Raw genomic sequence first — 24204 nt, 5'->3', positions numbered from 1 at the left:
TTCGCGTACTTTAGAATTGAAATACCGAGCGACCTTTTGCTGGTAAGCTGCTACTCAGAGTTGGGCTTGCTCACGCTTTTCATCAACCGAATCTAGAGATTCCATTAACAGCTGGCTATTAGAGCCTTGATCGTATGTTATTCTTCAATGCGATGGCGGATCTAACTCAACAGGCAACATAGCCTCATATCCATAAGCTAAGGAAAATGAGGTATGGCCTAACGATGTGCAATGGGACGTTCTGTATGACCAAAGGACTTCAAGCAATTGCTCTGGCCATGCCCTTTTCGCTTCTTCAAGTCTTTTCTTCAGAGTATCTTTTAGCGTTTTATTGACTGTCTCGACTTGTCCATTTGCTTGAGGGTGAGCAACTGAAGAAAAGGTCTTGATAATTCCATGCCGCTCGCAAAAATCTGTGAAAAGATCACTATCAAACTGGGTACCGTTGTCTGAAACAAATTTTCTTGGCAATCCATAGCGACGCACGATGTTTTTGACTACGAAATCCAGCACTTTCTAGGTCGTTATGGTTGCATGTGGTTCAGAGTCGGCCCATTTAGTGAAGTAATCGACGACCACTACGGCGTACTTGATGCCACCTTTTCCTGTGGGTAGAGATCTGATTAGATCTATACCCCAGACTGCGAACGGCCACAAACTTTGCATCTGTTTTAGCTCATTAGGGGCTGCTCATGGAATTTTGGAGAACCTCTGGCATTTGTCACACCTCCGCACAAATTCCATCGAGTCTTCATTCATTGTTGGCCAGAAGTATCCTTGCCTTAGGATCTTTTTTTATAAACTCTGCCCCCCAGCATGGTCCCCACAAATGCCTTCGTGGACCTCTCTCATCAATTCTTTGGCCTTCTCTTTTAAAATACACCTGAGGAGTGGCATTGAGTATCCCCTTCGGTACAAGATTCCATCGACCGAGATATACCTAGCAGACTATCGCTGAAGGGTCCTGGCTTTGTTCCTGTCCGTTGGCAACACACCCTTCGTCGAGTACTCTATGTAAGGTGCCATCCATGTATCCGCCGCTTGAATCACCAAAGAGGCCCCATCTGCTTGGATGCTTGGTGTAGATAGTCATTCAACTGGCACTATGTTTAGGGTGTCAGCGTCCTTGGCACGCGCCAACTTGGCCAAAGCATCAGCGTTGGAATTTTGGTCGCGAGGTACTTGCTGGAGAGTGTACTTATCAAACTGTGCCAATAAATCCTTCGATTTATTCAAGTAAGCGACCATTTTTAAACCTCGGGCCTGGTATTCTCCAATGATTTGATTGACCATTAACTGAGAGTCACTGTAGATATCAAGTGACTTTATGTGCATGTCTCTTGCTAGCCGTAATCCTACGAGCAGTGCTTCATACTCGGCTTCGTTGTTAGAAGCAGTGAAGTCAAATCTTATTGCGCAGTGAAATCGATGCCCCTTAAACATTATCAAAATCACTCATGCTCCTGCGTGGTGCTCATTAGAAGAACCATCTGTAAAAAACTTCCAAGAACGAGTTTGGCTTTGAGACTCAGGCTCTTCAGGCCCTTCTGGCGGCTCGCTGTCTGGAAGCCCAGTGAGTTCTGCGACGAAATCAGCCAGAGCCTGTCCATTTATCGTTTCTCGTGGCAAGTAAGAGATACCAAACTGCCCAAGTTCGACCGCCCACTTCAATAATTGGCCTGCGGCTTCTGGTTTATGCAAAACTTGTCGTAGAGGTTGGTCGGTCAAAACTGTGATTGGGTGAGCTTGGAAGTGTGGTCGTAATTTTCTGGTGGCTAAGATTAGGCAATAGGCTAATTTTTCAATATGTGGATATCGCAGCTGTGCTCCCATTAGCCTCTTGCTTACATAATAAAAAACCTTTTACACTCATTCCTCTTCTCTTACTAGGACAGCACTAGCAGCGTATTCTGTGATCGCCAAGTAGATGAACAAAGCTTCTTTATCAACCGGCTTTGATAGACGGTGGCTGCGACATGAGAGTCTTTAAGGCTTGAAAATCCTGTTCGCACTCCTCTGTCCATTCGAATTTCATGTTGCCTCTGAGTAGATTAAAAAATGGGACGCATTTGTCTGTCGATTTGGAAATAAATCTACTAAGAGCAGCAATTCTTCCGGTCAAGCTTTGAACATCTTTGATTTTTGTTGGTGATTTCATATCGACCAGGGCTTCGATCTTCTCGGGATTGAATTCAATTCCTCGTGAGTTTACTATAAATCCTAAGAATTTCCCTGATCCAACTTCGAAGGAACACTTGAGGGGATTCAGCTTCATTGTAAAGTCCAAGAACTTTACTTAGCTAAGTTAGATAGTAGCATAATAGTAATAGTAGTATTATTGTTATAACTGTGGATTTTTTGTTCAAACCGGGATTTATTTGGACACTCATAGTAGTACTTGTAGATTTTCTAAGTTTAACCTATAGTTTAAGAATATTAATTTTAACCTAAGGTTTGATTAATATGACTGATATTGAGGGTAATATTTATTATATTATAAGGTTTATATAAGAACCAATTAGATAATAGCACATGTTATGTATGGGTTATTAATGATTAAGTATTTTGAGGATTAAATTTATTAAGGGTAAAATTTGAATGCTCTAAGGTCAGTCAGCAGCTTTGAAAACGTAAAAGGGCTTAGTCAAGGTTGTTTACTCAATTCAAATTAAGCTAAAAATGTGTAATTTCGTGTTTAAATAATCAGCGTATGCCGATATATTGCAGCTATAGGGGGCGATGTATCGCAACACGAAGATACGAAAAACATGAAACGTTGCACGATTGCCTCTGGCATACTGGCCCAGGCGATATATCGCCTACAGGGGGCGATATATCGCCCCTCTCAGCACATTTTGAAAGTTTCAAAAATCGTTTTCCATTCAAACCTTCAACCTCTTGATAAGTCCAGCACCTTTCTGAACGAGTCTTCAGCCTCTACTGAACGATAATTCAAATTATTTTCACTTAAAAAGCCATTATTTTTATTCAAGTTAAATGAGATCTTTTCATTCCTAAACTCTATAAATAGGACCTAGTACCCAACCATTTATTCATCTATTACTCTAAGTTCACAGGCTGCAAGTTGTTAGGTGAGTGTGAGAGTGTAAACACTTGGGTTGGGAATTATAATCTTGATCATCATAAGCTTATCAAACACTTGGGATGTAAGGTTTTCTAGCATTTCGGTTTTAGGTTTAGATTGGTCTTATAAGTCTTCAAGGTATTTCCACACTCTAGTTTAATTGATATTATTTTATTTAAGTTCTCATAGTCTTCTACTCAGCCTTCTAACCATATTCTTTATTTTGGTTAGGAAATCTAAGAACTTGCACATAAGTTTTTGGTAAGTATATTCTCAATGGTATAGTCCTTCCATTCTTTTCATCCCATTTCTTCAATTTACTCACCGTGTTATAAATGGTTTTTAGGAGTGTTCCAAAGTCCCAACTCTGTCCTCATATCCCGGTATTTTGGTAAGGAAAATAGGATAGAATTTATATGTTATATGCTTTTATATGTTATCTTATGATTTTATGTTATGAAATATATTATGTTAAGTATGATTGTAGACTTGGGCATATGACCTATATGACTAACAAGCCCCAAATAGATTATGGGCATATGACTTGCTTAGCTAGCAAGACCCCACTAATCTATTGGGCATATGACTTGTTTAGTTTATGGGACCCCAAGAAATAATGGCCATTATAGTATGTATGTGACATAAGTGTTATAGTATGCTTTATGCTACCTTATGAATTTTATGTGTATGGTTATATGTTAGATTTTCCTTGCTGGGCATTAGGCTCACTCCTTTTTGTTTATATGTGCAGGAAAATAGTCTTAGTGGCGGGAAAGATTCTTAGAAGCTTGGAGAATGTGTATTGAGGCAGAATGGATTCAAGGAGTCGAGAGTTTCGGTTTCGAGGATGTAGTTTTTGTTTTCTTATGGTTTTTATATGTATCTTTCCGCATTTTTTTATGTAATCTCTTTTTAATTATCATTATGTCTTGTTTTGATTTTAAAACAATGGGATCCCATATCCTAACTTCAATTTTATATAAGTTTGACTTTTGTTATTTTTAAGTTTTAATAAAGTTATGATCTTGTCACTTTGAAGTGTTATTAAGAATTAGTGTTTATGTATAGTTTTCGTTAATGGTCCAAAAGTCTAGAGTAGTTGGGTCATTACATTCATTTGGTATTTTTTCAAGATGTTGAAGCATTCTTGCAAGTCCCCTATGCGTCCTTCTGCCTTCTTCCACTTAACCAGCATGTCGTCGATGTATACCTCCATGTTTGTTCCGATTAGCTCCTTGAACATGTGATTGACTAGTCGCTGGTAAGTCGCACTAGCGTTTTTCAAACCGAAGGGCATTACCTTGTAACAGTAGTGCCCTATATCGATCCGAAAACTAGTGTGATCCTCGTCAGGGGGATGCATACTGATCTAATTGTATCCGGAGTATGCATCCATTAATGAGAGAATCTCGTTCCCTGCAGTGGCATCGACCAGCTGGTCGATTTTAGGGAGTGAGAAACAATCTTTAGGGTAGGCTTTATTAAGGTCTGTGAAATCCACGCATGTTTGTCACTTGCCATTCGGATTGGGAACAAGCACAGGATTAGAGACCCATGATGGATAAAACACTACCCTAATGAATCCATTGTCCTTTAGCTTCTCGACTTCGTCCTTTAGAGCCTTCGATCTATCTTTGTCGAGTAGCCTCATTTTCTGTTGTACTGGTGGAAAAATCTTGTCTATGTTTAGGACATGGGCAATAACCACAAGGTCTATTCCAACCATGTCTTTATATGACCAGGCAAGGACTTCCTGGTTTTTCCTTAAAAATTCCACCAGTTCTTGTTTCGTTGTTGTCTCTAAGTTTTTACCGACTTTCACAACCCTGGTCGAATCTGTCTCATCGAGTTGGACCTCTTCAAGGTCCTCGATGGGACCTATCTCTTCATCAAAATCCCCAAAGCGAGGATCCAAGTCCCTATCCTCACTTTGGGCAACACCCTATTTGGTGACACAATCACCTGATTGGGCTTGTACATCACTAGTCGTTTGCAACTCCTTTCCGGCAACCTCCCTCGAGCCGCCTTTCTTCGCTCTAGATATTGTGGCATTATAGCACTCCCTCGCTTCTCCTTGGTTTCCCAACACGCATCCTATCCCTGTGTCGGTTGGGAATTTCATGGCATGGTGCCATATCGAGGTAACGGCTCGCAGGTCGACCAAAATTGGCCTTCCAATTACAGCATTATACGTTGAAGGACAATCAACTAATATGAACGTAGTGAGTAATGTCCTGTTTGCAGGCGCAGTTCCTGCTGTAATCGGGGCGAGCCCTTTGCCAGAAAAACCGTATATGGTTTTGTTGCACGACTCCAGGTCCTTGAGGAACAACTTCATCCTTTCCAGTGAGGACTTGTACAAGATGTTGACTGAGCTTCCTGTGTCAACCAACACCCTTTTAACCATCATGTTGACAATTTGGATGTCAACGACCAGCGGATCGAAGTGTGGGAATCAGACGTGCTGAGCATTGTCTTCAGAGAAGGTTATCAATTCCTCTTCTGTTCGAGCTTTCTTTGGTGCGCGATCCTCCACACTCATCATCTCAATGTCCTGGTCCTGGGGTAAGATCTGATCGTATCGCTCTCTTGCTTTCCCACTATCCCATGCGAGGTGTGGGCCACCACAGATGGTGAGTAATGTACCTGCCACAGGAGCTGGCTGTAAAGGTGGTGAGCGTTGGCATGTAGGCACCTGCTCGTTGCCACCTTGAGCCTCTCGCTGAGACCCTCCTATAGCTCGTACGTATCTCCTTAAGTGTCCTTGCCTGATCAGGAACTCGATCTCGTCCTTCAACTAGTTACACTCATTGGTGTCATGTCCGTAGTTGATGTGAAAATGACAGAATTTTGTTGTATCTCTCTTGGAGATATCCTTCCCTATAGGTGCTGGTCGTTTATATGGGACATTAGAGTTGGTCGCTTGATAGATCTCTGTTCTACATTCGACAAGGGTCGTATAGTTGGTGAATCTTGGCTCGTATCTATTGCCTTTTCGGGTGTTTATTTTCAGATGTTGACGGCTCATTGCCTGCCCTTTTTCCACCATTCCTGCCATTTCCGTTCCTGTTTCCATTAGGTTTATCCGTCCCGTTGGCGGCCTTGGCGGGATCTTCCGTCGGTCCCTTATCTTTCGTGGGCGACTTCCCTTCATTGGCAATCACATCTTCGAGCTTGATGTATCGATCAGCTCGATCCAGGAATTCCTTGGTACTTCTTACCCCATTCTTTCTCAGGCTGCTCCAGAGGGTGGAATGGCGTCTAACCCCGGCAGTTAGGGCCATCATCTTTCCCTCATCGCCCATTATTTTGGCTACAGTCGCTGCTCACGTAAAGCGTTGGACATACTCCTTTAAGGGCTTTCCCTCCTTTTGGAATATCTCGACTAGCTGGTTGGCCTCAGTGGGGTGTACGCAACCTGCATAGAATTGTCCTTAAAATTCCCTCACGAACATTTCCTTGGATACTATACTAGCAGGAGGGAATGTAAAGAACCACTCCTGGGCGGTGTCAGACAGTGTGGTTGGGAAGATCCTGCAGCGGGCATCGTCCGACACCTTCTGAATATCCATTTGTATCTCAAATTTGTTGACATGAGATACTGGGTCCCTGTAGCCATCAAAGTTTGGCAGTACTGGCATTTTGAACTTGTTGGGGGTTTATTCCACAGCTATCCTTTGCACAAACGGAGTGCCTCTCCTCTGGTCGTACTCTATGTGAGATGTCCGGCTCCCGACCAGCTGTTGTACTGCCTGGTTTAGAGCATCAATTTGAGCCTGAACTGCATCTGGGATTGCCGGGATGACTGTGCTGGAGGAGCATACTCATCGTGCCTCTCGCACCTGTCGTTGAGTACGTCTCTCAAGTCATCATCCATGCGCCTTTGCTCGCTAACTCCTAGTCGATCAAAGATGTTATGTTGTCTGGGTTGCCCCCCAACGTTATGGCTTACAGGCCTATTGTCTCTTGGTGCGGGGTTCTTGTCTCTACCTCCTTCTTCATGCCTTCGACCAACATTCCCCTTGCCGGAATCGGCCTCATTATAGTCATGGTCGTCTCTAAATTGCGGATGACTTTGGTGCGACTGGCTGGTCACGTTGTTTCCTCCTCTGGCTGACATTTCCCGAGCGTCAGCGGGAGGCCTGCACTGGTTGGTGGGTCCCCGTACATTATTATGCCATGGGGGGCCCCTGATCGCAGAGCCTGACTCATTATGCCTTCTGTTGGCAGAAGGATGTTTCCCCCTGCTCGGTGGATTTTTCTCATCTCCCCCTGGCCGTCTAGGGCTACGGGGCGGCTGCCCGGCCCTATTCTGCCTCTGGCGCTGGGGATTGCCGCGACCAGCCTGAGAAGGTGGCTGTTGCTCAGGATCTCGAATTGGAATATCATCTTGAGCAACAGGTTGCTGCTCCGGCCTTTGTGGGCTTGCTGGTTGGATCGGAGGACTCAGATTTGGGGCCTGTTGTGGTGGTGCACTTGATGGCTGATCTACTTGAGAGGTCGGTGCAGCATGCCCTCTGGCCAACTGAATGGCTTCTTCAAGAGTGGTCGTGGCATCTCTCTACCGACGGTCCATGTCTGCTTGCCGCTCATTTAGCTCCTAGCGTTGACGCTCAATCTCCCTTTGCTGCAGCGCCAAGGTCTCTGCCACATTTTCTTGATTGGTCCTCAGATTGGCCAACTCATCCTGCAACACGCCTAGTGTTGCCCTCAGCGTCTCAAAATCCATTTCCTCCTCTTCAAAATCCAAGTGTGGTTCATTTTTTGCCACATTTAGAGGAGGAGGTTAAGACGACGCAGCGCCAGCAGCCTGTCCAGCTTTCTTGGATGTCTTTGCCATTTGATTTTCTTTAAGCTTCTTGACTAATCTCTCAATGAAAGCACCAGAATGTTGACCCTCGATTTGGCCAATGACACAGAGTCAAAATAACAACAAAGAAACAAAAAGGAAATCAAGAATGAAATCAAATGGAAAGAAGGCGACGCAAATGATTTATAGTGGTTTGGCCCCAACTGTGTGGTAATAACCTACTTCCACTTAGTGTTCTTATTGATGTTGAATCCTAATGCTGTGATCAAAGAACTTGGGTTCTTGAGTTTCACCAGCCTTAGGAGAAATACAACTTTTTGGTGGATAATCACACTATGTTCTTTCTATGAGTATTCAGGTTCAAGGTTCAAAAGTCCCTTCCTTGAGCCTTCTCATTCATATTTATAGGCTCAAGGGGGTTACATGGGCCAATGGGCCTTAATTATCCTTAATATCAACGTATCAAGGAAATAAAGAGAAAATATAATAAATGTAGTTATTACAAGATTACTTATCTTTAAAGGAAATAAACCAAAGCATGCGACCAGACTGGTCGCATCTAATCACGAGATTTGATGAGGCATGAAACACTTGGTCGATAAGCGAACAGTACTCCTTCATTTTGACGTTGCCACGTGCCAACCACGTGTAATAAATTCTTGCCACGTTGTCAGGAGTTATTTTTGGGTAAACACACTTAATTTCTTATATTCAAGAAAGTCATTCATACTATGAACATGTTTATTTTATTATGAAGATTTGCATTCATACTTTGAATAAGGTTATTGTTTAGCATCTAGGGTTTCAAATATTAAACTATTTCCATTATTAATTGTTGAATTGCAAAGTGTAAAGCAATATATTCTCAACATTATATCCTTTTGCAACTAGGTGTTCTTTGTATCTTCAACATCACCATTGGACTTATATTTTATTTTGTATACCCATTTGTTACCAATGCCATTATGACCATGGGGTAAGGACACAATAGTCCAAGTATTATTATCAATAAGAGCACTAAGTTCATTTTGCATGGCTAATTTTCATTCATGAACTTTTGAAGCTTGGGTGGAGCTGGTTGGTTCGGATAAAGTATGGGCAGCTAAATTGGCATTCTAAAATGAGGATGAAATTTATCATAAGAGATAAAATTTGTTAAAGGGTGAGAAATAGAGTACTCACATACATAGTCCTTGAGATAGGATGATCGAATGATCAACTGACCAGCTCTAGAAGTGTCTTGTGTTTGCTCATTAGAAGTAGTAGCAGGCATTTGTGGGACACTCTCTGCAGATGGAGGTATAGTGGAAGAATTGTTGTAAAAAAATATAGTCAAAAGTGCCAATAGAGCTAGATTGAGGCATTTTCATAAAAAAATGACTTCTCGTGAATGAAAAATTTTATTAGCGGATATATCAAGTAGGGTATAAGTTTTCATACGTGGAGGATATCCAATAAAGATGCAAGTATGAGATCTAGGAGTAAACTTATTACGTTTACTATCAAGAGTACAAGAATAGGCAAGGCAGCCATAATTGCGAAGATAATCATAAGTTGGTAATTTGACATGTAAGAGTTCAAATGATTAATTAAATTTTAAAAGTGCATATGGTGTTCTATTGAGAAGATATACAATGGCAGTAACAAAATAATTCCAATATGAGAGAGATAACTTTGATTGTATTGCTAGAGCCTGAGCAACATTAAGAATATGTTGGTTTCTGCGCTCAACTATGGATTTTTATTGAGGACGCTCAACACATGAATGGAATAAGTGGATGTCCTTTGTTGCATAGAAAGAACTTAAGTTTAATTCTTTTGCATTGTTCAATCTAATGGCTTTTATAGGAGCTGAAAACTGAGTTAAAATATAAGTGTAAAATTGAGGGATAATAGTTTGAACATCTGACTTACAATTTAACATATAGACCCAAGTAAATCAAGTGTGGTCATCAAATATTGTGAGAAAGTATTTGTGTCCTTCTAAATAAGAAACAAAATATGGACCCCAAATATCAATGTGTAGTAGATCAAAAACAACATGAGCCATATTATTATGAGAATCAAAAGGAAACTTTTTTGTTTAGCTAAATGACATATGTGACAAGGAGTACTATGATGAGAAAAAGATGAATAATGTAAAGTTTTATTCAGTGAATTGGTAATTTTCATTGAAGGATGTCTTAGCGTGTATGCCAAGTATGAACATTAATACAAGAATTCTTAGAACAAATAAAATAACGAGAAGGTACATGAGACTTGTCTTGTTGTAGGAAATATAGGTGACCGATTCTCTTAGCAATCCCAATCATCATGTTCTATGTTGTTTCTTGTATGAGACAATGATAATGATAAAAGTATCAAGTGTATTTTGTAGTTTGTAATAATGCTGGTATCGAGATAAGATTGAATTGGAATTTTGGAACATATAGCACATTGAATAAGCATAAATTACCACTTAATTTTATAATATTAGTATTGCAAACTTGGACTCTTAAACCAGTAGGTAAAGTAAGATAAGTGACAATTGAATTATTAGTGTGAAGAAAAAGATTTCATATCACAACAACCATGGTGAGTAACACCACTGTCGACTATCCAAAATTAAGTTGAGAAAGATACAGAGTTACTAGAAAGGTTAGACGCCATAGGTATAACATTTGTATTGGGGGAGGAAGTTTGTTGGAGTAGCTGGCTGAGCAAATCTATGAGATTCTGAATGGTAGACTAAGTATCTGGTATGTGGTAAGTAAAGGTAGAGGTAGTGGATTAATTAACAACAGTTATGGTAGTGAAATCAGCCTTCTTGGAGTTATAGCCCGGAGGAAAACCATGGATGAAGTAGCATTTTTCTTTTAGATATCTCAACTTTTGGAAATTAGAACAAGTAGGTGGCATCTTTTTTGTTCTTGAGGGTGGAATTGATGAGGGATTTAAAGTGGTGGAAGTGGATGTAGCAATAAAAGTGGCGGTGGACGAAGGCCTCAATTTTTGTTGTCTCTCTCCTTGCACGATAGTAGACAAACTTTTGAAATAGAAGGAAAATGGTCAATGAGGAGTATCTATGTACGAACAACATGATAGGACTCATTAAGACCAATAAGGAATTGTTAAACTTGCTCAAGATTGTGCAACTCAAGTTTTTCGGTGGCAGCAGTGAAAGTGCTAGGTGTACGAGGTCAAATTTCATGAATTTTATCCTAGATTGCTTTGAGCTTGGTGAAATATGCACTAACACAATCGTCACCTTGATGAAGAGTTATGAGCAATTCCGGAAGCTCAAATGTGTGAGCGTCATTTCCTTGATTGAAACGATTGTTTATTTTGATCCACATTGCATCAGCAATATCAAAGAACATAGTATTCCCCTTGATTTCTAGAGAAACCGTGTGAATAACCCAAGACACAACCATTTGATTGCATCTATTCCATGAATCGAACGAGTGATGGTCAGAAGGAGGATGAGGAATAGTCTCAGTAAGGAAGCCATATTTGTTCCTAGCGTCGACCGATATCTTGAAATCACAGGTCCATTGTTGAAAATTGGTGCCCATGAGTGGTGGAGATGCAAGAATCAGGCTCGGGTGATCTCCATTGCCCATGAAGTCGGGGTTGTTTGCATCTTCTGGGGCAGGTTGTTCACGATGGGGTAGATCCAACGAAAGTGTCGATGCAGAGATGTTGGAACCATTGCCGATGATAGTTATCAGAGGTGGAGATGGCACACTGGAATCAGTGGAAGAAGGAAATTTTTGTTCCCGAGAGGATCGGTTTACAGTTCAAGCAATTGATGGAGAGGTCAAAGAATTGCGAATTAAAATTTTTAGGGAAAAAGAATTTATGGTTTAGTGTTCTTCTGATACCATAGTAATGAGAAAAACTTTTCAATTGATAAAAAATTGAACTCACTACATTTTAAGCCTAATGAATATATAGGTTGTTAGAGTTAAATGGTTGGTTAGTTAAAAAAAAAGTTATTCTACCTAATCATATATATATAGGATAATTCTTCTATAGGGGCTTCACTTTAAGCCCTACCGGTGGGACTCTCAGTGTTTCTCGACCCGTGAACAGTTTTCGGCACGATTTTTTTTATGACCGTGTATATTGTAGCTATTTAGAGCATCCTGCAAGTTTTCAGAAAATTCTAAATAGTTTACAGTACCGAAAACTAGGTTCAAACATGTTGATTTCCACGTGCATAAAAAAAATTAGTCACGCTTGCAACAACATGTTTGAACCTACTGTTCAGTACTGTAAACTATTCAGAATTTTCTGAAAATTTGCAAGATGCTCTAAATAGCTACAATATATATGGTCATAAAAAAAATCGTGCCGAAAACTGTTCACAGGTCGAGAACACTGAGAGCCCCACCGATAGGACTTAAAGTGAAGCCCTTATAGAAAAATTCCTATATATATATATATATGACACAGAGAACCGAAGATCATAATTAATGGTAATTAATGTACAAATATATTTATAAATGTCAGTCATAATTGGAGATTAATGTGGTATTTAAATCGCATAAGTCAAAAGTACAAGAATAAGAAAAAAATTTCTTAGATATTTACTAAAATTCTTTTCCAATTTATTTTTATTTAGTTTAATATTTGAATTATAACAAGAAAATGAAATATTCTTACAATTATGGGAAAATAGTTTTCTTGACTCCATTATATACAGAGGATTGACCAATCAGAGAGTATGTGCGACACTTTTTGGTATGTTGATACTCTGCCAAAATTATATCACTTCATAGACTCTAAGAAAACTCAGTGTAGCATTAATACAAAACTGTCTTTTTGTTTCACATATTTGTGTTGAGACATTGGAAAATAAGCAAAAATATTTTGCATTAAAAAATTATCGACACTTAAAATCTTTGCTTTTTACCTTATGCATCGATTATTTACAAATGCCATAATATCTCTCTATAATGTCAATTAATAAATAACACTAAAAGAGAATTTTTTTTAGTAATGATAGATGCACTCTCAATTTGCACACTTAAATTACATACTGTGCGTGTAATTAATCTTAACAGTATAATTAAATATTATGTGGTCACCACTTAAAAATATACATGATTAAGATTATTTATATATCATGATGTGTAATTTGAGTATGTAAATTGAGAATATTTCTATCCTTAGTGTTGTTTTTCTTTTTTAAAAAAGGAAATTCCTAGTAGCATATTAGTCAAAAGATCTAGAGGTGTAAATAAATCGAAACCCTAGGTCAACATTCTCTTTCTGTCATTCTCACTCTCCTTCTGATTATTTATTTTATTAATATATTTGTTACACCAAAATTTTGAGAATAGAAATTATGGTCTCGAAAGACAAGCTCGTAAAATGTAAGCTGGAAATAAGCAAGTGTACCACGTCATCAGCATTTATGCGAATTGGGTTCGGCAGTTTCGCTCGGCATTAAGATGACGACGATGAAATTGGTGAGCTCGGAACTACGCGTGATCTCGGAGATGTTTCGAGGTTACAAGTCAAGCTCGAAGCTACAAATACAAGGGTTCAACACTTGTATACATTTCATGGTTTATTCTTATTGGCGATCGAGCAGCAGTCAGGAAGGTTCGAGCCTGAGCATTGCGAGCTCAAAGAGGATGATCTCGATAAAGTTACTTGCTAAAGACGAGGTTAACCAAAATGACGAGCTCGTGATGTTGGTCGATCTCGAAAGTATATAAGTTATATGTACGAGGTCGATAATCTAGTTTGAATACGATTACTGTTTAAAAATCCCTATTTCTTGGGGATTTGTTGTAATCTGATAATAAATCCCGATTATCATCGGATATTATGTAATTTATGCATTTATTTGTATTTATTTAAAATTTGAATTATAACTTCCCGAAATAAGAGGGAAGATATTTTGCAAACCAATCTATAAATAGACTGGAGAAATTCATTTGTAGAGACGCTGAATTTTGGATTGGGAAGACTATGTGGAAATTTCTTTCTAAAAGCTTTGAGAGAATTCCCCCATTCAATAATATTGACTCGTGGATTAGGCATATTTTAACTGTTGAACCAGGTAAAATATCATGTATTTTTCATTGATTTTCCCAATTTTGTGCTTAGTGCTCTTTTATTCTAAATTGACGAAAAACGGCGTCATTAGTTTGGTGCTTTAATTAAGAACATTAAGCAAGACGTTAGACTGTTTAATCATAAACCTCCTAAATTATCAATGGTCACCGCAAACAACCCCAGCTCTGGTGGGCGACCATTGCCCCAAATACCAGAGGAGCAAACTCCTCACGCTGAAGACTACCCACGTCGACCTGGAAAGCAACCCATGGCTGACCTGGGCCCTGAAGAAAGAAGTGATTCATCTAATTCCCAAGGGCCGCCTGCTCCCTGACCTGATGAGGATCTCTACTATAATCTAGAGAGATATGTTCCTATTGTGGAATTGGAGAATCGCCAATCGCGCAAAAAATTGGCAGAAGCGACAAGGCGTAATGAAGAACTGGCCAAACAAGCTACTGAGGCCCAGGCACCACCTCAGAGACTTAGAGGACGTCCTCATGGGAGCACGACTGCTAGAAGAGGTAATCAAGGGACCCAATAGGCTCAACCGAGGCCCCGGAGAAACCCTCGCGCTGAAGCTACTAATAACCCAATTGCGGAGCTGTCAATAGTGACCAGGAATAACTAAGCTCCTCCAGTAGCTTAGAATCTGATTCCTGAGACAGTAAGGAACAACCCGACGCCTGTATGTGCCAATTCTGGACCATCTAGGCCCAAAAATGAGAGGCAACCACCGTCTCCCATAAGACATCCAACATCTCCCATAAGACACCCCTCACCAGTCCGAGAGGCCCCACGACCTGCACCACAAAGGTCATCTCGCAGTGGCAGTTGGGATGGAAACTGTCAGGCCAGACCCGGATAGAGGAATGAGAGGGAGGCCGCTCGAGAGCACAGAGCTCCCCAAACTTCGGGAAGCCAGGTTTCGAGATCACAAGTGGCTGGGGCGAGGAGGCCAGCGGGTGACCCACCTCGTCATCACTGGGCCTCGTGGCTGGAAATGATTGTAAGCTTCATAAGCGGGAGCTCAGATTACACCCGGTCCATAAGTATATATAATACCGACCCTAGAAATACTGGGAATCAAGGGAATCATCCTAACCTTTGGGATCACCTGAACCATAACCGGGGGCAAGCTAATCCCACAAACCCGGATTTGAGAGACCATTTGAATAGTTGAAAACAGTCGGCATATGGAAATCAGAATAACCCTATGCCGGGACAAGGAGCTGGAGTTTTCATAAACAATAACCAGCTCCCTCAAGTTCAAGTTTGACCCGCAGTAGATCCGACCCTAGTTCCTTTCCTTCAAACCTCAGCCGTGGCGGTCGAGCAGCTTCATATGTACACATTGTCACCTAAGCTCTCCAACTCAAGGATGGTGTAGCTTTCTTTTGCCTTTACCTGTACCGCATAGCACCCGTGAGCCGAAGCCCAATAAGAAAACTCAATATGCTCATGAACAGTCATATCGTGATATCAAATCATATCTGGCATGCCTAGCAAACATAACTTTATTCAAGCATGCAAATAAGTTCAAACAATGCTGGGGTATCCAGGATAAGAAATCCTGCCCTTCTGATTGGATGACTATCAAGTCAATCCTAATCAGATGAGTGTTTCAACACTTGAGGTTCTGGTAAACCATATTGAGTGACCAACAAGCAAGTCACTACGGGGCTCAGTACCCAAAGCCATGCATATGATGATCAAAATGATCATACAGAGCTTATAGCTCTGAACAGATGAGTGAATATCACTTTGAGAATCTGTTAACCATACTGAGTGCTCAGTGCCCATAGCCGTGTAACGAAACCGTTACCTGGGCTTTCCTGCAATGGCTCTAATCAGATGAGTGACTGATGGGTAGTCACTAGCTTAAACAGATGAGTGACTGTTGGGTAAGTCACTAGCTGGAACAGATGAGAGACTGATGGGTAAGTCTCTAACTCAACAGATGAGTGACTGATGGGTAAGTCACACAAGCGCTTTTAGTTTTCATCGAACTTGAAGTCGGTCCGGCATTAATGCTCTTGTTAAGTCACCTAATCCAGAATGTCGATTAGATCTAATCTTTTATCGGCCCAGTGTTCATGACGCTTATGCCGTTACTGGCTCCCAGGTCGGTAACACACAACCAATGCCAAATCTGAGTGATCAGGGCCATGCACAAGTAAGCAATGCTACCAACATATATCATATGTATAATATCCAAATACAGGGCATTTAGCATGCTTACTTAGCAATTACTAGCACAATTAAGATCATGCATACACACAGAGGCTCAAGCTCTGAACAATCTCATATTCAATATTCATGGCATGCCCTAATTACATGTTTCTCGTGCACCACATGCATCACACTTAATCATCCAGCATGCCTCAATAATAACCACATGCAAATGAGCAAGATTGCCAAGCATTCAATATGCTATCAATGTTTACCTTTAAACATCCAACATGCATCAAGAATAACCATGCATGTCACATATGGGGTGCAATTTTCTTACCTTTGGTCCAAGCACAGGTTACCAATAAACGAGCCACAAGAACGACCTTGATTCCAAGTCTCTACTGATAACCTAGTCACAACCATAATATAAAACCTCATCAAAATGAGTAAATAAATACTTCCAAACCCAACTCAAGCCTCCGGGACATCGAATCCCACTCAACTAAGTAGTAGGATCGATCCTAGACCCTTAGAGTTAAGTTTCCATCACAAAAACACACTTTTGGGAAACTTTTCCCTTAACGGTTGCGGCCCTCCAAGGACCATGCCGTGGCCCGCCCCCCTGGCAGAGCCTCCTCCTCCTTCATCAAGGTAGGGCCGCGGCCCAACTTTGCACCAGCCACTTTTCTTCATTTTTCCACTTTTAAAACCTTCCAAAAACCTATCTAAACATCTCCAAATCCCAAAATCAAAGTTCCCAAACATCCCCATGATCCAAAACCCATAAAACCCAAGTCTCAAATCAATTAAAAACTCATCAAAACACAAAATCCAATTCAAGCTTAATACTTTAAAAAAACTTAGAACTTAAAACTTGAATTACCTCCAATTGAGTTGTTTCCAACTAAATCCTCCGCTTAATAAGCTTCTAATCTTTCCTAGGATCACTATGCCTCAATCCTCGCTTGAATCCAAGTCCTAGAACTCAAGTTACCTTCGAAACTGCGATCGGGAGACAAAAATGGAACTTTAAGGGAGAAAGAACGTACATAATGTTCTTTTTATTCTTTTAAAAGGTTACTTCAAGCTTAAGTAGCCTCAACCACATCCTAACACTCGGGGTCCCGAAAACACCCCCGGGGACAAAACAGTCAAAACCTCCAGAATTTCCCCCTGATCTTACTAACTCCCGATTTATCACCAAATATTAATTCCCATTACCCAATAACCCGGTAATGCTCTAATTTCCCCTTGATTCACTCCAAGTCAAGAATAAATCCCGTTGTGACTTTCCCACTAGCTTACCTCCTAGGATCTTCTTGTGCTGAGTAACCCTAGCATAACCAAACAATAATAAAGCACCACACACATATCACATATATGCCAAATATGCCCGAAATGGCCAAAATATGAAAATCACCCAATTACTCATAAATGGGTTCACATGCATATTTAATACATCTGAACATGCATATTATCATTTAATAACATAATAAAGCAATTATGCCCTCCCGGCCTCCTAATCAAGGTCCTAAACCTTATTAGGAAATTTGGGGCATTACATTTAGGATATCCCACGTAACACCTTTTGATGGGAACTCATACCCATACAGTCACCTGAGCACCTTCAATACCATCATGCGAGCCAGCAATGTTGGCTATGAGCTCTGATGCATGCTGTTTCCAGCTACTCTTATAGGACAAGCGAAAAATTGGTTTGAGAAATTTAGAAGACATTCGATCTTGTCTTGGGATCAGTTAGCTTAAGAAACAATTCAAAACTATGGTTGGCGTCAAGCCTGAGGCCCCGACCTTGACTATTGTCCGAAAATAGTAAGGGGAGTCATTGAAAAGTTTCCTTACGAGGTTTAATATAGAAGTGCCTTGAGCCCGTAACGTCGATGATAGTGGCCACTTGATGGCTGTTAGAGCTGGTGTACTACCAGGGAGTCCCCTTTGGGAAGATTTGCAAGAAAACCCATAAGGTCATTAACCGAGTTTAACTAGAGGGCTCAGAGATTTGTCAATTTAGAAGAGGTGAGGTAGGCATTAAACTTGACCTCCCAGCTAGAAACTACAATGAAAAATGTTAACTCAGCCTCGACCTCGGCAACCCCATCAACGTCAAAGCCCTCTGGGGATAACCCTTCTAAATGGAAGAAAAATGAAGGGAATAACCTTAAGGCTGATGGTGGGAAAAAGAAGAAGGGAGAAAAATCTACACAGTGTATATCAAGCTCAATGAGACTCGGGAAAAGATATTTCTTGTCAATGAGAATCAGGTCCCATTCAGGTGACCTGACCCAATGAGGAATCAGAAGGCAAAAAGGGACTCCAATAAATACTATAGATTCCACAAAGACATTGGACACACAACTGATGAGTGCCGACAACTGAAGGACGAGATCGAAGGATTAATCTCGAGGGGATATTTTGGGCAGTATCTAAGAAACAGAAATTCCAATCATGCCTCAACAAGTAAAAGGGCAGCAACTACACAACCTACCCAACAGAATAACTCCCGAGCACGGGAGGATGACTGACCTTCTCCAATTAATGGAGAAGATGTAGTAACCATCTTAGGGGGACCTCATATTGAAGGATTGGGCAGAAACACCCAAAAGAGATATGTTAATGAGCCAAAAACTGGAGACAGTTCTCCCAACGAACCCGAACCACGAGCTCTAAAGCAGCAAATGGTTGAAACTCAACCCATCACGTTTACCAAAGAGGACGCGCCACACGTCTAGTTTCCTCACAATGACCCCTGGTCATCACTCTTCAGCTCACGAACAGGAGGGTACGCAGGGTCCTGATTGAGAACAGGAGTTCTATGAATATCCTTTACAAGGCCACTCTAGAAAAGATGGGACTCATGCTTCGCAATTTAAAAGCATGTACAACATTGTAAGGATTTTCAGGAGAAGTGATTGCTTGTACGGGATCCATTGAAATTCTCGTGAACTTGGGAGACTATCCAGTCTCGGTAACCAAGATGATGGAGTTCATGGTGGTGGATACCCCGTCAGCCTACAACATACTGCTCGCGAGACCCGTCCTTATTGGGTTGGGGGCAGTATCATCTATTAGGCATCTGGCCATCAAGTTCCCGACTTATAGTGGCATCAGGACGTTGAAGGGAGGCCAACTCGCAGGAAGGGAATGCTACAACATTTCCATGAGAGGAAAGAATCAAACAAGGGCCCAGACACTTGTGGTTATTTAGGAGATGGACAGATCTGTCTTTGAGATAGAAGAGGAGATCGACCCTAGAGTAGAAGAAATGACCGATCTCGAACCACTGGATGAGCTCAAAGAAGTGGAGCTCGATTAAAAGGATGCCACAAAGGTGGTAAAAATGGGTAAGAACCTTTCTGAAAGGGCAAGATAGCAATTAATTTGCTTCTTGAAGAAAAACCAGGATTTGTTCGCATGGTCGCACTCGGACATGGTAGGAATTAGTCCAAATGTCATAAGCCATGCACTAAACATTGATAAGAGCTTCCCCCCGAAGCAGCAAAATCGAAGGCTCCTGGACGATAACAGAAAAAAGGCCCTTAAAGAAGATGTCGAAAGGTTAAAAGCAAATCACTTCATACGAGATGCTTTTTATCCTGATTGGATCGCCAATCCAGTGTTGGTCCCAAAACCCAACAAAAAATGGTGAACCTGTATCAACTATTCATATCTTAACAAGGCATGCCCTAAAGACTGCTTCCCCTTACCTTGGATAGACTAGCTCGTAGATGTCACTGTAGGTCATGACATCATGTCGTCCATGCATGTGTCGGACCAAGAACATACGAGCTTTATAACCGATAAAGGATTGTATTGCTACAACGTCATGCCTTTCGGGCTCAAAAATGCTAGAGCCACATACCAAAGGCTGGTAAATAGGATGTTTGCTGAAAAAATAGGGAATAACATGGAAGTTTATGTGGACGATATGTTGGTCAAATCTAAACATAACAATAACCACGTGGATGATCTCACTGAGTGTTTTGCTGTACTTCAAAAATACAACATGAAACTTAACCCACAAAAATGCTCGTTCATAGTATCTTCGGGTAAGTTCCTTGGATTTATAGTAAATGCATGGGGAATAGAGGTTAATCTAGACAAGATTAAGGCATTGATAGACATGCCCTCACCTCGAAAACATAAGGATGTCCAGAGCCTAACTGGACGAATGGCGGCCTTAAGTAGGTTTATCTCGAAATCAACAAACCGGTGCCTCCCATTCTTTAACCTTTTAAGAGGGGGCAAAAAGTTTGAATGGTCGGAAGAGTGTGAGCTCGCATTTCAAGACCTTAAGAAACACCCCGTCGAACCACCGATCTTGGCTAAGCCCATTACAGGAGAGATTTTGTACTTATACCTTGCTACAATCGAGCACACTATTAGTGCAGTACTAGTACGGGAGGATAAGAAAATACAATAACTTGTATACTACATCAGCCATAGAATATTGGGGGCAGAATCGAGATACCCATTAATGGAAAAACTGGCTCTGAGCCTGATACACGCTTCTCGAAAGATCCGACCCTACTTCCAAGCACATCCTATTCATGTGTCAATTGAACAGCCACTGCGACAAGTTTTGTCCAAACCAGAAGCATCCGGAAGACTATTGAAGTGGGCTGTCGAACTCGGACAGTTCGAGATCACTTACCACCCAAGAACAACGATCAAAGGACAGGCTCTGGCAGACTTTATTTTCGAATTCACTGGGATCTCCAACGACGAAGTTCTAACCCCAGCCCACGAGTTGTGAAAACTTTATGTCGATGGATCTTCTAACAAAAATTGATTGGGGGTAGGCATAATATTAATTACCCCAACAGGAAATCGCTTCCACTCAGATCTGAGGTTCAGCTTCGAAACGTCAAACAATGAGGCTAAATATGAGGCGTTACTAGTAGGACTTCGAATAGCCAATGAGCTCAAAGCAAAGGCTATTCATTGCTATAGCGACTCGCAATTGGTTGTTAACCAAGTCCTGGGGGAGTATCGGGCTCGTGGTATAAAAATGGTTGCGTACCTAGAGAAAGTAAAAGCAACACTCGAACAGTTTGAGTTCTACGCTATAGAGCAAGTCCCCTGGGAGCAAAATTTGAATGCAGACACATTGGTCAAGCTCACCACGTCTAACGAGGTTGATACACTGAACGTGATCTTAGTAGAATTCCTACTGACCCCAAGTATTAACGAGCTTGATAAAGCAGATGTATGCATGATTGACTCACAACCAACCTGGATGACCCCAATAGTTGACTACCTCAAAACCAACAGTCTCCCAGCAGACTGGAACGAGGCTAGAAAGCTGATGTATCAAATTCCAAGATACACTATTGTGGAAGGGAAGTTGTATAGAAGGGGGTACTCTATGCCATTACTTTGATGTGTAACTCCACCAGAGGCAAAAAATATTTTGGAAGAAATCCATGAAGGGTTTTGTGGAGATCACACTAGGGGCATAGTTTATTGAAAAAGGTGATAAGGCAGGGGTACTTCTAGCCCATAGTCAAGGTAGACTCATTTGAATACGTCAACCGATGTGATAAATGTCAACGGTTTGCCTCAATTCCATGAGCTCCACCCACCGAGCTCACCATGATGAGCTCCCCATGGCCATTCATAGTATGGGGAATCGACCTCATAGGCTCCTTGCTAATTGGAAAAGGTGGAGTAAGGTATGTTGTGGTCGCAAATGATTATATATGACATGGACCGATATGAATTAAAGTCTTTATCCAAAATCCATTTAACAATAAAGACTTGTAATTCATATCATAACTGATGATCATTTATAGATCAACCTAAATCCTGAGTGTTCATGAACTCCTATTCATGTTAAGGTCTCTTCAAAGAATGAGGCTAATTACTTTTGTTTTGGAGATTTAATATCATGGATGGCTGGGAACATGTATTAACAATACGGAATATAATATTTCCTAACGGATCGTATATTAGTTTCCTTAAGGGTTAATTCTGGAACTGGATGATTTTGAGCTCAAATCTATAATGAGATTATAGATTAATTATTCACTAGTGAATTAATGGTACTTAAGGAATAAGAAGTAAATTAGAAAGGGATAAAATGGTAATTCTTCCATTCTAATTTATGAACTAATTAATTAGAGGGTTGAACTATTGTAAGATGGTTATATCAATGGACGACTTAAGAAAAGATTTATGTAAAAGTATATCTATAACATAAAGAGTGCAATTCTGAATTTATAGTGGAAAAATATCAGAATTAATAAAGTAACTATTATAATTAAAGAGTTTAATTATTTAGTTTCAATTTATTGGACCTTAATGTTATAGGTCCATCGTCCCCGAAATGGCTCAAACAAACACTAACAAAGGTAAATACAAAAATGGACAAAATGAACTTATGTGATAAGTAAAATATTTTTCTATGTATCAAACATAATTATTGTATAATTATGTGTAATTAATTAATTAATTATTTGATTTAACAAAAATATAATTAATTTTGAATTAATTTATTTTTGGGATTTTTGGTATTTAAATAATAATAAAAAATGGGAAAAATCACATGCCATCACTGGCATGTGGTACACGTGTAGCACAGTGCACGGTCACTGTGCTACACGCATAAGAGACTTAGAACAGTTTCTTGGTTACACAATTTTAGTTATTTAAATATTAAATAAATAATGAGATATTGTAATATGATTAAAATATTATTATTTAAACAAAAATCTGATAACTTATTAGTGATTTTTAAATTGTTTAAAATAACTAAGATTTTATTTTAATATATTGGATATATTAAATATAGGATATCAGTTTTTCAGAACCTAACTTTTCAGGGATAGAAAAATATCTAGAAATCTCTCTCAGAGAAAGAGAACAGTGAAATATACAAAAGTCATTGTTCTTTACAATACCTAGGTCCAAACTTAATCAGATCTCATGTGTTGAGAACATCTGATAAATAGATTTTGCCTATTATTTGTATAGCGAGCCCACACTCGTTCTTGTGTGCTGAGAATATTTTGGAAGATCTTGGTGTGAGATCTCAAGGATTTTGCCATACAAAAAGATAGCAGCAAGGAAGGACCTGAGGTAATTTTTCTATTCATGTCTTTGATTCAATATATATATATGCATGTGAAGAAGTAGATCTAGAAAGCTTATGGGATTAAATTAACAATTTGATTGTTGTTCCGCTACGTATAATCTCTGATTTGATCAATAAAAATCAACAGACTGGAGGTACCACCCGGTCTTTTTGGGCATATTGGAGGGGCGACCTCCTTTTTGTGAGGCTCACTGGCGCTTACTCGCCTTCGCGGCCATGGGCTGGTTGAGCACGTTTTCTATGTTCGAATCCATATCACCTGAAAAACATAAAAGATCATACTTTAATGATCAAGCAAGGGTTACTAAAGGAAATAAGACTCAAGGATAACAGAAACCTAACGGGAACTCTCGATTGAGCTTGAGCTCGGGGACCAGGAAATTTCCCTATCTTCTGAAGACACTAGGGGAGTCCCATCTCTATAAGTGGGAGACAGCCTCGAAAGGTCTCTATAAATGTTGGTTCCATATTGAACGACTACCCCATCCCAAACCTCGTTCAGACTATACATTGTTCGATATTGACCTAGCCAGCTATCCCACCTATGAACCCTAAGATCTACCCTTGACCATACTAAGAAATTATTCGTGGGGTCCTTGGTGAGGATCATAACCTCAGGTTTGTGCCTGTGTAAGGATGGAGACCACATGAACGAATCGAGCACAACTTTACCTCCATCAGCCAAGCTCGATGAGGCTTCATCATGAGCTTCGTTGCCCGCGATACGACGATTGTGTTGGCGGGAAGCAGGGGCATGAACCCGCGAGTTGGAAGATCTCCTCCTTGGGGGAAGTTTGTCAGTAGGGAGGGGCACGTGTTCCCACCTTGAATATTTGCGATATGCCGAGTCATCTGTGGAATGGCCTTCTTCTAAAAGGTCGTAAGCCCGGAGCCAGTCTTCGTGGAGGAGGTAGGACAAGGACCTTCGACCAAATGGAAACTGAAGCATGGCTGCCCTATGCTCCACCA

The sequence above is a fragment of the Humulus lupulus genome, chromosome 1, assembly GCF_963169125.1.
Source record: "Humulus lupulus chromosome 1, drHumLupu1.1, whole genome shotgun sequence".
Classification (NCBI taxonomy): Eukaryota; Viridiplantae; Streptophyta; class Magnoliopsida; order Rosales; family Cannabaceae; genus Humulus; species Humulus lupulus.
The sequence above is the reverse complement of the archived record's forward strand: the minus strand, read 5'-3'. Positions refer to the sequence as shown.